The sequence below is a fragment of the Macaca thibetana genome, chromosome 8 (assembly GCF_024542745.1).
Source record: "Macaca thibetana thibetana isolate TM-01 chromosome 8, ASM2454274v1, whole genome shotgun sequence".
NCBI classification, from domain to species: Eukaryota; Metazoa; Chordata; class Mammalia; order Primates; family Cercopithecidae; genus Macaca; species Macaca thibetana.
Window position 1 is genome coordinate 120,622,712 of NC_065585.1, and position 13,722 is coordinate 120,636,433.

The 13,722-nt window shown below is 53.8% G+C and overlaps 2 protein-coding genes across 2 annotated transcripts in view; one reads left to right on the forward strand and one right to left on the reverse strand.

The window, feature by feature from the left end:
* Positions 1-13,722, reverse strand: part of LOC126961287 (60S ribosomal protein L34-like) — a 563,491-nt gene that overhangs the window by 263,986 nt on the left and 285,783 nt on the right. The gene's annotated exons all lie outside the window — the stretch shown is intronic.
* The window catches only part of PEBP4 (phosphatidylethanolamine binding protein 4), a 478,151-nt gene that overhangs the window by 189,734 nt on the left and 274,695 nt on the right, over positions 1-13,722 (forward strand). The window lies entirely within an intron of this gene.

Genomic DNA, 13,722 nt, shown 5'->3' on the forward strand with positions numbered 1-13,722 from the left:
GCACGCTCATTTTAGTGAAATGTCGAGGGTCCCTCCGCGCCTGCAAGTTGGGACGACGCCGGCGCCGCCGCGGGGCTGCTGGGCTCCAGCCTCCCGGCCGGCTCGCGGCCGCTCAGAAACTCCGGCAGGGCAGCCCAGGCCGGACGTGGGCCCAGGAGCGGACGCGCGCGCTGCACTGCAGCCGCTGCCCCTTCCGGATCAGCATCGCCCCGCGCCCCGGGCGCCCAATGTCACGGCGGCGCGCGGAGCCGGGCTGCGGAGGCTGCGGGCGGCGCGCAGGGGCGCCGGGAGAGGGGCGAGGCCGCCGCCGCTACGCGCCCGGGCCCGCGGCGAAGGCGCTGCCGCGAAGACGCCTGGCGCTGCAGTCCCGGGGACCGTTCGCGACCTCCTTTTTTCATTCACAAAAAAAGGATAGGCGAAAAAAAAAAGAAAAAAAAGGGAGGGTAAAAAAGGGGGGAGAAAAAATCGTACCCAAGACGACGGCCGTGACGGGCCCCGCCCACTGCTGCGTGCGGTTGGTGGAAAGCGTTCGGGGGGCGGGGAGGGGGCGGGCTGGAGAAGAAGGGGATTGGACGCTCCGCAGACCCCGCCTCTCCGCACACCACGCCCCTCCGCACACCCCGCCCCTCCGCACCGCTCCCGCCCGCCGCCCGCGCTCCTCCGCCCCTTCTGCAGGGACGCCGCGAGGAGGGTCTCGGCTCGCTGGTCTGGGTGGTGCAGGTCCCTCCACCTGGCTAGGCGCAAAATCTCCCCGGAGGCCAAGGGGTTTTCCCCTTTCCTTCGGGAGGCAGGGAAGAACCTCTGAGAGGCATCCTAGTGCGCCCTGGAAGGGATGCTAGTTGGAAGAGAACGTGTGGTTGTAAACCCAGGTCCTCACCACTTGCCCATGGGGAGGCGACGGTAGGGGCAGTCAGGGGGTGGGTAGGAATGAAGAACCGGCGTTCCATACGAGCCCTCTGCTGCCTTGGGAATTTTCGTGGCATTTGAGAGCCTTCCTCCCTCCATGGCCCTTAATGAGTTGTGGCGTGGGTACCTGTACCACCTTACCTGTCTCCCAACTAGGCCTTCTTCAGCGGGTCCCCACCTCCATCCCACCTCCCTCCTGTTGCCTCCTGGAGTTCAGTAATAGCTGCTGATCTCTGAAAGAAACACCATGAAGACAGTAGCCTAGAAAATCGTCCCTAAGCCTTCTTTGGGTTCTCTGCCTCAATTTACCCCTCTGTAAAATAGAGAGATTCTAAGGTATAACATCTATAACCTGAGTGGTCCTTAGAAGACACTTTCCATATTCAAGGCTGGTTTCATCAGGATAATTTTTTTTTTTTTTTTTGGAGTCTCCCCCTGTTGCCCAGGCTGGAGTGCAGTGATGCAATCTCGGCTCACTGCAACCTCCACCTCCTGGGTTCAAGCAATTCTGCCTCAGCCTCCCAAGTAGCTGGGACTACAGGTGCACGCCACCATGCCCGGCTAATTTTTGTATTTTTAGTAGAGAAGGGGTTTCACCACCTTGGCCAGGCTGGTCTCGAACTTCTGACCTCGGGTGATCTGCCTGCCTTGACCTCCCAAAGTACTGGGATTACAGGTGAGAGCCACCGCACCCAGCCAGGATGATCATGACTGCTAGTGTTACAGTAGTCAGCTCAGTCTGGTTTGATTCAACTCCTCAGTTACCTCTGGACAATTTTTGAAGCCCAGACTGGCATGCCGCCTACCTGAACCGCCTCCACCACTCCTCCATCTTGTGCTCTGAAAATGCAAATCCACTCTAATATTAGTTTATGCAAAATATGATTAGGAAGAGAAATTGACTGCCAAAAGAAAGCCGGGTTAAAAATGAATTTTGTATTGTCTGAAGCATGCTTCTCATCTGTGAATACATATACTTGGAAGCTGTCCATCAAGGTGTTTGTGATCAACGTGCCTACCTACCTGGTCAATGTACAGGAAGTGCTCGATTGTTGGAGGATGCTGCTTCCACCCCTTTCTACATCTACCCAGAGCTAGCCAAGAGGTTCACAACGACTGACAGGGCTACTTGCTTCTCATTTCTGGTTAGAAATCACACTCCATAAACCAGAAAGTACTTATTTGAATACATAGGAGAGAAACTAAACCGTGCTCACGTATGTTCTTCCTCCACATGTTTGGCATTAAAGAGCCTTACCGCATCTTCTGTGTGCCAAAGAGAGCCCCTGCGCCAGAGAAAATCGTAACATGAGCTCTCTGCATGGTTCCCACGGCAGGCCAGGGTCTCTCTCACAGACACCCTTTTCCCTCCACCTACCTCCAGAGACCAGCTGAGTGCCAGATGCCAGTTGACATCACCTTTCACCTGTCCTGGCAGGAGGCATAGCCCCGGTGGAGCAAGGAGTAGGAAGACAGAACTCCCTCCCACCCAAAGTCATGAAGCAGGAGAGGGTGGCTGCTCAGCCTGTAAGCTGGAGCCAATGCCCTTTCTGCCTTGGGAGAAAAAGCCTGCTCAGCCTGGAAGCCTCAACCAGGCTGGACTGTGCGAATTCCAAGGTGTAGTGTTGATTGCAGGGGAAGGGTCTTAGACAAAAATGTGGTGTCAAATGAAATTGCAGCCCCACAGCTCCCGCCCTGCTCACACTCAGTGAACCGTTTCAGGCAGAGGCAGGAGCTTTGCTGGGGAGGTTTCCTCAATTCCCAGCCCTGCTTTTTGCATGCAGTTCCCTCTTTCAGCCTTTCTTCAAACCAAAGTCCTTCCCCATCATTTCATCTCTCAGCTGTCATGGTTGGCGGCCCACTCAGTCCCCTCTTATCATCAGAGTTCCTCCAAGTCCCCACCTCCTCCAACCAGTGCCCCCCAGCCCGTCCTCTGCAGCCCCTTGTCACTGTCAAGCCGCCCCATCCATGTCCCACCCTAGGCTGTCTGGTGACCTCCGCAGACCTCTTCCAGGCCAGCAGCCTGCGAGGAGCTCCCGCGGTTCACTACTCACAGACGGCAGCGTTTTCCCCGCTGTGCAAGGGGCAGACCACCAGCAAGCTCCAGCCGTCGGCCTGTGCCCCAGTTGTGGCTAAAACCAGGCCTTCTTCCCAGCCAGCCCTGGCCAGGACTGCCCTGGGCCCTCCACTCCTGCTACTCAATACAGCCTTCAGCCCCTGGCACCCCAGCCAAGGATTTGCCATGTCCCTTCATCTTTGTCCAGCTCTCCAATGCCAAATCCTGGAAAACAGGACCATTCCCAGAGGCCAGGCTTCCCCACCAGCAAGCAAGGAGCTGTTGGGCCCTCTCATGCCCATCCCTGTCCCCAGCTGTTAGCACCCAGCAGGCAGCAGCGTCTCACAGCACAGGAAGCCTCCCACTCTCCTCACTGCGCCCTCCCACCCCAGGCCCTGAGGAATCCATTTTCCTCGATTCAGGTGACTTCTCAAGGCAGGCCTGGGTGGGAGACAAAAGCTTCTGGCCTTTCTTTCTCTGCCTCCTCCATTCTGTTACATACACAGACACACACACACACACACACACACACACACACACACCCCAGCCCTCTCTGCCCATTTGCTGCAGCTTGGAAACACTGGTGTAATTCCGAGGAGCAGTTGAGCCTGAGCACTGATTCCCACCATCCCTGGCTTCCCAAGCCTGCTTCTGCTGGTGGGTCTGGCAATGTCCTGCCACGTGCCCAGCCACGTGGCTGTAGCCCGAGGGCTTCCTGGCAGCATGGAGTCAAGTTCCATTCTACAATCTCCTGCCCCTGCCCAACCCCAGCATCTTTTCCCTCACCAAATCCCTCTGTGACCCACCTCCCCAGTGACATAAACCCCTGGAACCTGTCCCCAGAAGGCACCCCCTTCATGCCTCCCCACACCACCCTCCTCCAGGCCGTCACGCGGCTGCTGTTTTCCTGAAGCCGGGCAGATGCCTGCCTGTGAACAGGAGGCTTATTTGGGGAAAGAGAAAGCTCCATTCTGGCTCTTAGGAAAGCGCACACGCAGCAGGCTCCCTAGCCAGTCCCACCAGCGTTGCTCTCCCTGTGGCTCTGAAGGCCCCTCCCCAGTGCCAGCCCAATGCAGACCCCCTGGCTCAGCCCCTCCTCCAACCTGCACCTTCCCTTTGCTTCACAGGCAGCTTTACCCTTCAACATTTTGCAGGGTACTAACCACGCTTTCATGGCACCCCTGTCTTGGAACACTAGAGCCTCTGCGGAGCCCAGCCCATGGGCCTTGTGACATGAGCTCCGCCCCCCACCCCCTGCCATGTGCAGGCTGGGGCACGTGTTGTCTCTACCCTGCAGCTGGGACAAAGTTCAGAACCAGCCATGAGCAAAAGTAGAGGCATTTCAAGATGCAGAGCCCTAGCAGGGTGAAGGAACTGAATCTGGAAAGCCTAGAGTCTCTCGGCTTCCCTGTCCGGGGCTTAACGGACACCATCGGGTCCCCACAAAGATACAGGAAGCTTCTGGGACTTTGCACAAGCAGTTTCCTCAGCCTGAACACTCTTTCTGTTTCTACTCCTTTCACCAGATAAATGTGTACTCATCTTTCAAGTCTCAGCCTAGATATCACTTCCTCCAGGAAGCCTTCCATGAATACTTTCTTACACTTGACAAAGTGTAAGTTTCCTGTTCTTCCCCTGTGCTCCCCTAATAATATCAATCACACCAATCTATCATTGGGTTTTTCTGTCTCCTAGATTGTACTGAGAACTCCCTGGGGCTGGCAGGGGAGCTTTCCTAAGAGCCAGGATGGAGGTTTCTCTTTCCTCAGATAAGGTTCCTGCTCACAGGCCAGGAAGCAACACTATAATGCTTGTTCAGGCCGAGTGCGGTGGCCCATGCCTGTAATCTCAGCACTTTGGGAGGCTGAGGTGGGAGAACAGCTTGAGCCCAGGAGTTGGAGACCAGCAGGGCAATATAATAAGATCCTGTCTCTATTAAATTTTTTTAAAATTTTTTGAAAAGGATAATGCTTATTCAAAAAGGTATTTTGAACCTGGCCTGGTGGCTCACGCCTGTAATTCCAGCACTTTGGGAGGCCAAGGCAGGTGGATCACCTGAGGTCAGGAGTTTGAGACCAGCCTGGCCAACAAAATGAAACCCTCTTTCTACTAAAAATACAAAAATTAGCTGGGCATGGTGGCGTGTGCCTGTAATCCCAGCTACTCAGGAGGCTGAGGCAGGAGACTCGCTTGAACCTGGGAGGCAGAGGTTGTAGTGAGCCGAGATCGTGCCACTGCACTCCAGCACTCCGGTGTAGTGGGTGAAGAGTAAGACTCTGTCTCAAAAAAAAAAAAAAAAAAAAAAGGTATTTTTTTAATGCTAGTCTAGTGCCTGCAGTCTAGTGCTTCAATAAACAATTTGGGAGATGTTTAGTAAATGCTCGATGGATGAATCAATGTTTGGGAAGGGAGAGCACAGTACACAGTATCTACTCACATGCTGTCCGAAGGGGTCTTCCGGGGGCCATCTGGGCCTTTTCTCCAGGCTTGCATTGCTCTATGTTCCCTGCAGGCTCCTGGTTGTGAGGGACAGGAGTGGATGGGGCGGGGCAGGGGAGACAGAGGGGAGAAAGGGAATGAGCACACTGGGAATTACTCCAAGGTCGCTCAGCTCAGATAGAGGGCCCTGCTCAAGACAAGAGAGCGGCCCCTGCTGTCTGGGCCCAGCGGGGGGTGAGACCCCAGCCTGGGGGCCAAGACCGAGGTCATCCCAGGGAGTCAAGGGACTAGATGAGAGGCCAAAACTGGGGTCCTTGTGCATCATGCGCCTCAGGCATTTGCGGATTCTGAGCTGGTTTGGCGATTTGGAAAAGAGCAGTCAGTTGTGCATCAGAGGCCTGGATTCTGCCTGCACGAAGCTGCTTGACACTGGACAATTTCCTCCCCTCTCTGGGCCTCACTTTCTCATGGACAAGGGCCAGATCAGGTGACCTCCAAGACTCATTCTGGCCCTGATATCCTCTGTGGGTGCCTAGTATGGAAGGTCTATATTTTCTTGGTCATTCTTTTCATTGAAACATCTCCTGACCCAAATTGAGACTCAGAAAAAGACCAGCTGATGGCCAGCATGGCTGAGAATGGAAGGAGGAGGTATTTTTTGGAGAGAGAGTGAGGATTAAACACATGGTAAGAGACAGAAAGAGAATCTAATTCTGCAATCGTCCCCACCTTCAGTTTCTTTAAATGGTCAGTCACAGTCTTGGGACCAGTTTAGCCAAAGAAAAGTCTAGAATTTCAGGAGAGATTGGAAGTGATCAAGGAAGAGATTGGAGATGCCAGGCAGACAGCTCGGGAGGCTGTTGGCACTGTATGGTTCAGGGAGGATGGAGGGGCACTTCTGCCACGACCCTTCAGGGGCAGGGAAGCCAGAGAAGCCAAGAGAAGAGGAAGCTCCCAGGAGTGAAAAGAAACCAAGGAGGAGGAGCAACCATTGAACTTGGTGCCAACCTTGGAAGTGTCTGTGTGACTTTGGGCAGGAGCCTTAATCTCTCTGGTCTCCCATTGGGGAGATCACATTATCCCTTACCTGAAGACATGGGTGGCTACATGACCTTCTTCCTGTACCTTCTAGCACTGAGACCCTTCTAACTCCTTCTCCACTTCTGCCTGCTCCCCCTCGCAGACCTAAGCCCCATGCCCTGGGTAAAGGGGGAGCCACCTCCCATTTGTGTCTCTGCCATCTGGGTCGTGTGTTGAGGGCAGACAGCATGGAGGGTAAGGGTCTAATCTCCCAAGGTCAAAAACTCCCATGTAGAACCGGACGCCATGGTGCACACCTGTAGTCCCAGCTACTCTGGAGGCTGAGGCGGAAGCTTCACTTGAGCCCAGGAGTTCAAGGCTGCACTATGATCGTACCGCCATACTGCAGCTTGGGTGACAGAGCAAGAACCCATTCCCCCTTCATAAAAAGAAAGAAAAGAGGAAAAATCCCATGCACACCTTGGCTTTAGTGGCCTGTGGGTCTCCCAGAAAAATGAAGCCCAGAACAGGGAGCACCAGTCAGAGTTCTGACAGTGGGGTCCTCCCGGCTGGCCAGCCTCTTCTTGCAGCCATCCTACAGTCACATCGTGCAGCTGGCAGAGCTGCTCCAAGCAGGACCTGAAGAATCCACTTCCAGTCCGGTCTGGCCAGGCTATGCCTAGTCCCTGCTGGCAGAAGTGTGGGCATACAGACCCCTGTGCCCCCCAATCCTCCCTACCCTGGCCCTGCCTCCCAGGAAGTCACGGCTGCGCAAGGCCTCCATGAAACATTTATTGCATCTCTGAAGCATCTCTGGCTTCAGTAAAGAAATTGGGGCATTGGTTTTTGTCTTTCAAAAGCTCCAAGTACCACCCTTAATACCATGAAACACTGCACACAAAGGAAATGCATGATATATATCAATGATTGTTGATCCACTCCAAGTCCCCTGGGACGGTGATATAGCAGGGCAGGGCCTGGAAGCCACCATCAGGCAGGCCTGCAACAGAAAGAAGCTAGATCCTGTGATTTCTACCCTGTTTTCTAGGCAGAGAAGGTACAAGAGGGAGACAAAAATGCAAACTACAGCCAGGGCTTCCGGGTCTAAGAATCCTTCTGCTTGGCCAAGCTGCAGACCTCCGGAGAGAGGGCAGGCCTCATTCCTTAAGCCCTGCAGAGCTGCGAGTGAGAAGCTCTGAGGAGGCTGATCACCCCAAAATAAACTTGTTTTTTTTTTTTTCACAACTTTTTCATGAGGCATTAGCATCTCTTGCAGCATGGAAAAAAAAATAGCCTGAACTGTTAACAAATAAAGATTATAAAAAGCCCCAACTGTTCGCCACGGGTTTCCATGTGGCTGCAGTATTTAGAGGGGGCAGGGGACGTATGTGTCCAGGAGCCCCCTGTCTCTTCTCCTCTGACCCATCTCTCTCCTTTGATAGTTGGTTCTGCTCACAGGGATAACAGTTGATGTCAGGGATGAGAAAGTTATTTGTTGACCTGCAGAGGTGGTCCACTGAGCGTGTGTATTCTTGTTTACTGCTTCCAGATAAAGGAGTGCGTGGAACAGAACAGGCTGCTTAAAAACATGATCACATTGCAATGAGGCTGGTTGCAATTAGGCTGTCTGACTGGGGGTGCGGAATCTGTGTAGTAAACACTTGGAAGTCAGCGTTCTTATCAAGGTCAACTAATCCTGAACTTTGACCCTTCCCTTGGGCATTGCTGGATGTCAGTAACTAGGCAGGAATTTAGGGTTGTAGCTGCTTTTGACCCAGGTTAGAGGATTGCCAGGGGCCATCTGGGAAGGGCTGTGGTTCTCTGAGCTCCTCTTGCAGAGTTCCAGGCTGGACCCTGCCCAGCCATCCCCCTTACCCTCTGCCTTCTTGGTACATGGACCCCCAAATGACAATGCAAGTCAGAGAATGGTGTAAAAGCCGTGGAGTGGAGTCAGGAGCTGAGTCCCTGTCCCCACGGGGTCTTCAGGAAAACGGGTCATTGACCTGGATGATACCTGAGGAGTCTCTGGCCCTGACTTTTTCTAGCTGAGAGAAGTGAATGCCCTCAACTGTCCAGGACTCTGTGTTTTCCACCAGACTCATTCAACCATCAAAGAGCCTCCAGCCCATCTCCACAGGTCCCTCTTTTCTCCTCCTTTCCTCCTCACTTCTCCTCCCTTTTGTTTATCTGTCCTATCCTTTCCCCACTTCCTGAGCAGAGATTTCTATAAAAATAAATGCACGTGGCCCTGGCTTGGATGGCTTACAAATTAGCAGGCTGGGACGGCCAGGATCCCAGGGGCCCTGGTGGGAAGTATTCAAGCCTGGATGGGCCCTGGATGGACGAGGGCAGGGAAAGCTGGCCAGAAGTTTCCGGAGGTGGTGACAGTGACGAGAAGCCCACAGGGCAGCTGCTTTGCTTTGGCCTTCTCCGGACCCACAACCCTCTCTCAGGCTCCCATCAGCCCAAGTTTTAGCAGCTACCTTTGAGCTCACCCAGGGGAATCCCACCCCCTCCCAGAGTGACAATTTTTAAGCTAAGAAGAAGGAAGGGCTTGAGTGGAGAAAACCGAGAGTCCACTCTGACTTGTCACAGCCAAAGCATTGCTCCACAGGACATGGCTATTCCCCCACACACACAGTCTCTGACCTCTCCGCAAGGGATGAATTGAGGTCGGGGGAGGCAGGCAAGCAGGCCAGACCATAGGCAGACGACGCAGGGACTGGAGAGGCAAGAAGCCGGCGCTGAGTTGGAAGCTTTCGGTGGAACAGGCTGGACCCCAGATGGCCTGGGATGCGGGGCCTGGGCTGAGCAGCAGGGCGGTACCACCCATTGGACACAGGGTTCAGGGTGCCTCAAAGGCCACTAAATATACGCCTCAACCTTCTGGTTGTCTGTGGCTTACCACATGCCTGGAAACATTCACTCTGGGTCACATAATCTTCCTCTCAACCCACCCTCTCTTCCTTCTCCTTCTGGGAGGCACCAACAGAGAGCCCCGGAGCCTGAGCTGCTGGTGGAGGCCTGGCTGGAGAAGAGAGTCTCCCTAAGTGGACTGACGCACTGCCACCTCTGCAAAGCCTCACAGTGGCCACCCCTTCACAGATGCAGAACTGAGGCCCAGGGAGCCGGGGGCTAGGAGGTGTCAAGTCCAAGGTCCAACCAAGATGTCCTGCCTGCAGGCTGCCTCCCAGCTGCGGGCCTGCAAGGTGGGGTGGTGGGGGTGTGGAGGGCAAAGGTGGCACAGGGGCACCAGCAGCCCTTCAGGAACAGAATACACCTGAACTACCTGTGCAGCACCCCAAGTCCCTTTGCTTAACCTGGGTCCCCCTTTTCTCTGAAAAATATGAGACTTGTTTTGTCCTTCCTTCATTTATCCTTTCTTTTTTTTCATTTATCAAATGCATGTTAAGCTCTTGCTAGTGCCACACCCTCTGCAAGAGATGGTGAGGATGATAAAATGATGATATGCTATCATGTCGTCAAGGAGCCTACGTTTAATAATAATAATACTAATAATAACTTACTGAGTGTTTATTACATGCCCGGGATTGTGCTGCATGTACTACTTCATTTAAATTTCAAAACAATCCTATGAGATGGAGGAACTATTCTTATCCCCATTTGGCAGAGAAGGAAATGGAGCTCCGAGAGGGGATGTGACTTGCCAGGGCTGCAAAGCAAGCAGGCAGGGTGGGGGTTCTCACCAGGCAGCTGGCTCAGATTCTCTCGGGGAGACAGACGCACAGCACAGCCCTGAGGCCTCGTGCCCTAGCACATTATTCTTAATTTATGTCAAAATCACCCTCTTTATCTTACAGATGAGCAAACCGAGGCCTACGCAAAGTCACGGCTAGTTGGCAGTTGCGTCAGGCCCCAGTGCTATGGTTCTGATGCCAGATTTTACCTGTGGCTTTCAGTTTCCTTTTGCTTGCCTGAACCTAGGCAGTTTCCTTAAATGATCCTCAAGTTCTGAGATTCTGCTTGTGTGATGTTAGCCTAAGACATGTTAGGGAGACAGAACAGAGAGGCAGGAATGGCTCAGCTGACACTAGACCTGGAGCCCTACCCCACCCACAAGCACCCCAGGGGACAATCCTTGCCCAGTAGGGAGTTAAGAATGTGGAAATGTGGCCGGATGCATGGCTCATGCCTCTAATCTCAACACTTGGGAGACCAAGGCTGGTGGATTGCTTGAGGTCAGGAACTCAAGACCAACCTGGCCAACATGATGAAACCTGTCTCTACTAAAAACACAACAATTACCCGGGCATGGTGGCACGCACCTGTAATCCCAGCTACTTGGGAGGCTGAGGCAGGAGAACTGCTTGAACTCAGGAGGCAGAGGCTGCAGTGAGCCAAGATAGTGCCACTGCATTCCAGCCTGGGCGACACAACAAGACTCAGTCTCAAAAAAGAGAAAGTAGAAATGTTTTCTTGCTTCAAGGCATGTGACTTTTAACTCAATTGAAGGAAAGTATGCATGTATTGATAGAGATGGCCATCAGAGGAACTGACAGGTCTTAGCCGTTGCAGATGAAGAAATATGCCCTAGAGGTCGGGGAAGAGGGAGAAGATACAAAGTTCTTTAACTTACAGCCAGGGCCAAGAAGATCCTTACATGGTGAGGTGAGAGGGCCCAAATCAGCCGAGCTGCCACTTCTGCAGAGCCTGTGCCCTTCTCCACCTGTGTTGGTGCCTGGGATGCCCATCTCTCAGCCTCAGCCCCTTGTCTGAGTTATCATAGCCTAGCTAGCATCTGTCTCAGCCCCAACCCTTCCAAAAGCTAGGGTGACACATTCAGCTACTGCTTTGCGAGGAAGTGACAGCAGTCTGGTTGGGTTGTGGGTGGGGGAGTGGTTGGGGGTCTCTGTTGCCCTGGAAGGAATTTCTACAGTAAGCCTGAGATCTCCTGGCCAAGTGTGGCTACAGAAAGGAACAAAATTTGGGGGGCTGAGGGCAAGAGAGGGCGAGGATTAGGGATGCTGCTCAGTTTCTCTTGATAAACGGATCCTGCTGCCTAAAGGATGGGGAGCTCCCAGAGTGGGGTGGAGCCATGAATGGGCTACCCAGGACATGGTGGTGAGTAGTAAGAAAAGAGGGAAGGGGGTCAGGTGTGGTGGCTCATGCCTATAATCCCAGTACTTTGGGAGGCTGATGTGGGCAGGTCACTTGAGGTCAGGAGTTCGAAACCAGCCTGGCCAACATGGTGAAACCCCGTCTCTACTAAAAATACAAAAAAATTAGCCGGGCATGGTGGCAGGCCTCTATAATCCCAGCTACTTGGGAGGCTGAGGCAGGAGAATCGCTTGAACCCGGGAGGCGGAGGTTGCAGTGAGCCGAGATCATGCCATTGCTCTCCAGCCTGGGTGACAGAGTGAGACTCCATCTCAAAAAAAAAAGGAGAGGAAGGAGCAACAGGACAACAGAGGTGCTGGAAAGCAGCCTTCAGTTGGGGAGGGGCAGGAGCTAGAGTGGGCAAGAAGGCCGAGGTGGCCCTTTATCACAAGCTGTTCCTGTGCTCCTCTTGGCCAGTGGCCCGTCTAGATGGATAGGATTCAATGGGTTGTGGGGGGGTGGGGTGCAGTGTCATCTACTTGATCTCAGGGGCCTTCCCTTCGGTCCTGGCCAGGGTCACAAGGAGAGAGTGGCATCTAGGCCTGCTGCTGGCACATGGCGACTGTGGACACTTCCCTTGGACACCCTCATGACGGTCATGCCCTCCGCCTCCTGCCCTCCACCTCCTGCCCCAGATCTGGCTGCCACAGGTTGCTGCTGGGCCACAGTCCAGGGGCCGCCGCACCTTGATGGGGAAGATGCTTGACTGCTGATCGCACCTACCCCTCATGCTCCCTTCACACACCCCTCCTTTAGAAGAAATCTGATCCTGAGAACTGGAAATTGTGCAGTGCTGTGAGTGACCAGGTGAAGCCAGGTTAGAGAAGCCAGGGCTTGGAGATTCCTCTCTTTACCCTGGGCACAGAGCAAGGGCTGAAGGATTATAGACTTACCTGCCGCCTTGCCTCTGGGGCTCCGCTGGCCTGTCACTACTCCCTGTCCTGAAGCAGTGTTCTGGACCAGGTCTGCAGGAAGAAACAACACAAGGGTTTTAAGGGCTGGGATCCAAAGGCCAGCTTATGGGAAGGCAGATGAGGGAGATGATTCCTGCATCCAGGGGTGTGACCAGGGGACCGACCTGCTGGCTAGTTCCCTCGTCCTCCAGGGCTGTGCAGAGCCCAGAGATAAACCCTGGGCCAGAGGCTTTTTTTCCCCTCCAGGGCTGTGCAGAGCCCAGAGACAAACCACCTAGACCGGAGGCCCTGTTCCCCATCTTTGGCCAGTTGAGCATTCTTGTTGCCTGGCCCAGCCCCTGGCCCTCAGGGCACTGTTTTGGTCCACCTCCTGCTCTTTTTGTCCTGACCTATCCTTCTCAGCCCCTGGTGACTCACACTGCTTTGGAATTTCACTCACTGGCCTTTCTGACGCACATCTTGAGAGCCTGGCCTACAGCCAGGGAACAAGCTATGGCTTCAACCCCACCGGTAATTAATTCCGGCTACCTGAGCTAGAGGCCGTGGAAGCTGGGGAGAGGGAAGGCCATGAAGAAGTAAGGTACAGGTGGTTGCTGGTTGATGGGAGGAGGCTTTGTTCCTGCTTCTGCTCACCTGCACACAGGTAGAAAGCAAACAGCAGAAAAGCTATCGGCTCACAGTGGCCAGACATCCAGGGCTGGCCAGCCAGGAAACACACGAAGCAGGAGTGATCTAGTGTAAAATCTAGACTGGCCATTATGCTTCTTGGAGTGGATTTCTGGACCTTAGTTTACCTTTTTGTGAGTCCTATAGGTTTGATAGCTCCTCCTTTGGGATGCTAAGGACCTTTATACTGGGGTGATAGTGCCTCCCTGTCACTCCAAATGGCTTGAGCTCTGTTTTCTCTCCATTTTCAATATATTTTGAGGGGTTGGCCCTGGACAGAATTCTGGAGAAGGGAAGAGAGAAAGAAAATTGCCATAACAATGCACTGGGGGCCAGGCACGGTAGCTCGTGCCTGTAATCCCAGCATTTTGAGAGGCTGAAGTGGGTGGATCCTTTGAGCCCAGGAGTTCAAGACCAGCCTGGACAACATGGCAAAACCCCGTCTCTACAAAAATTACAAAAAATTAGCCAGGCGTGGTAGTCCATGACGGTAGTCTCAGTTATCCAGGAGGCTGAGGTGGGAGAATCACCCGAGCCCAGGAAGTCGAGGCTGCAGCTGCGGTAAGGCACTGCACACATGGGCAAAAAGAGTGACACCTTATC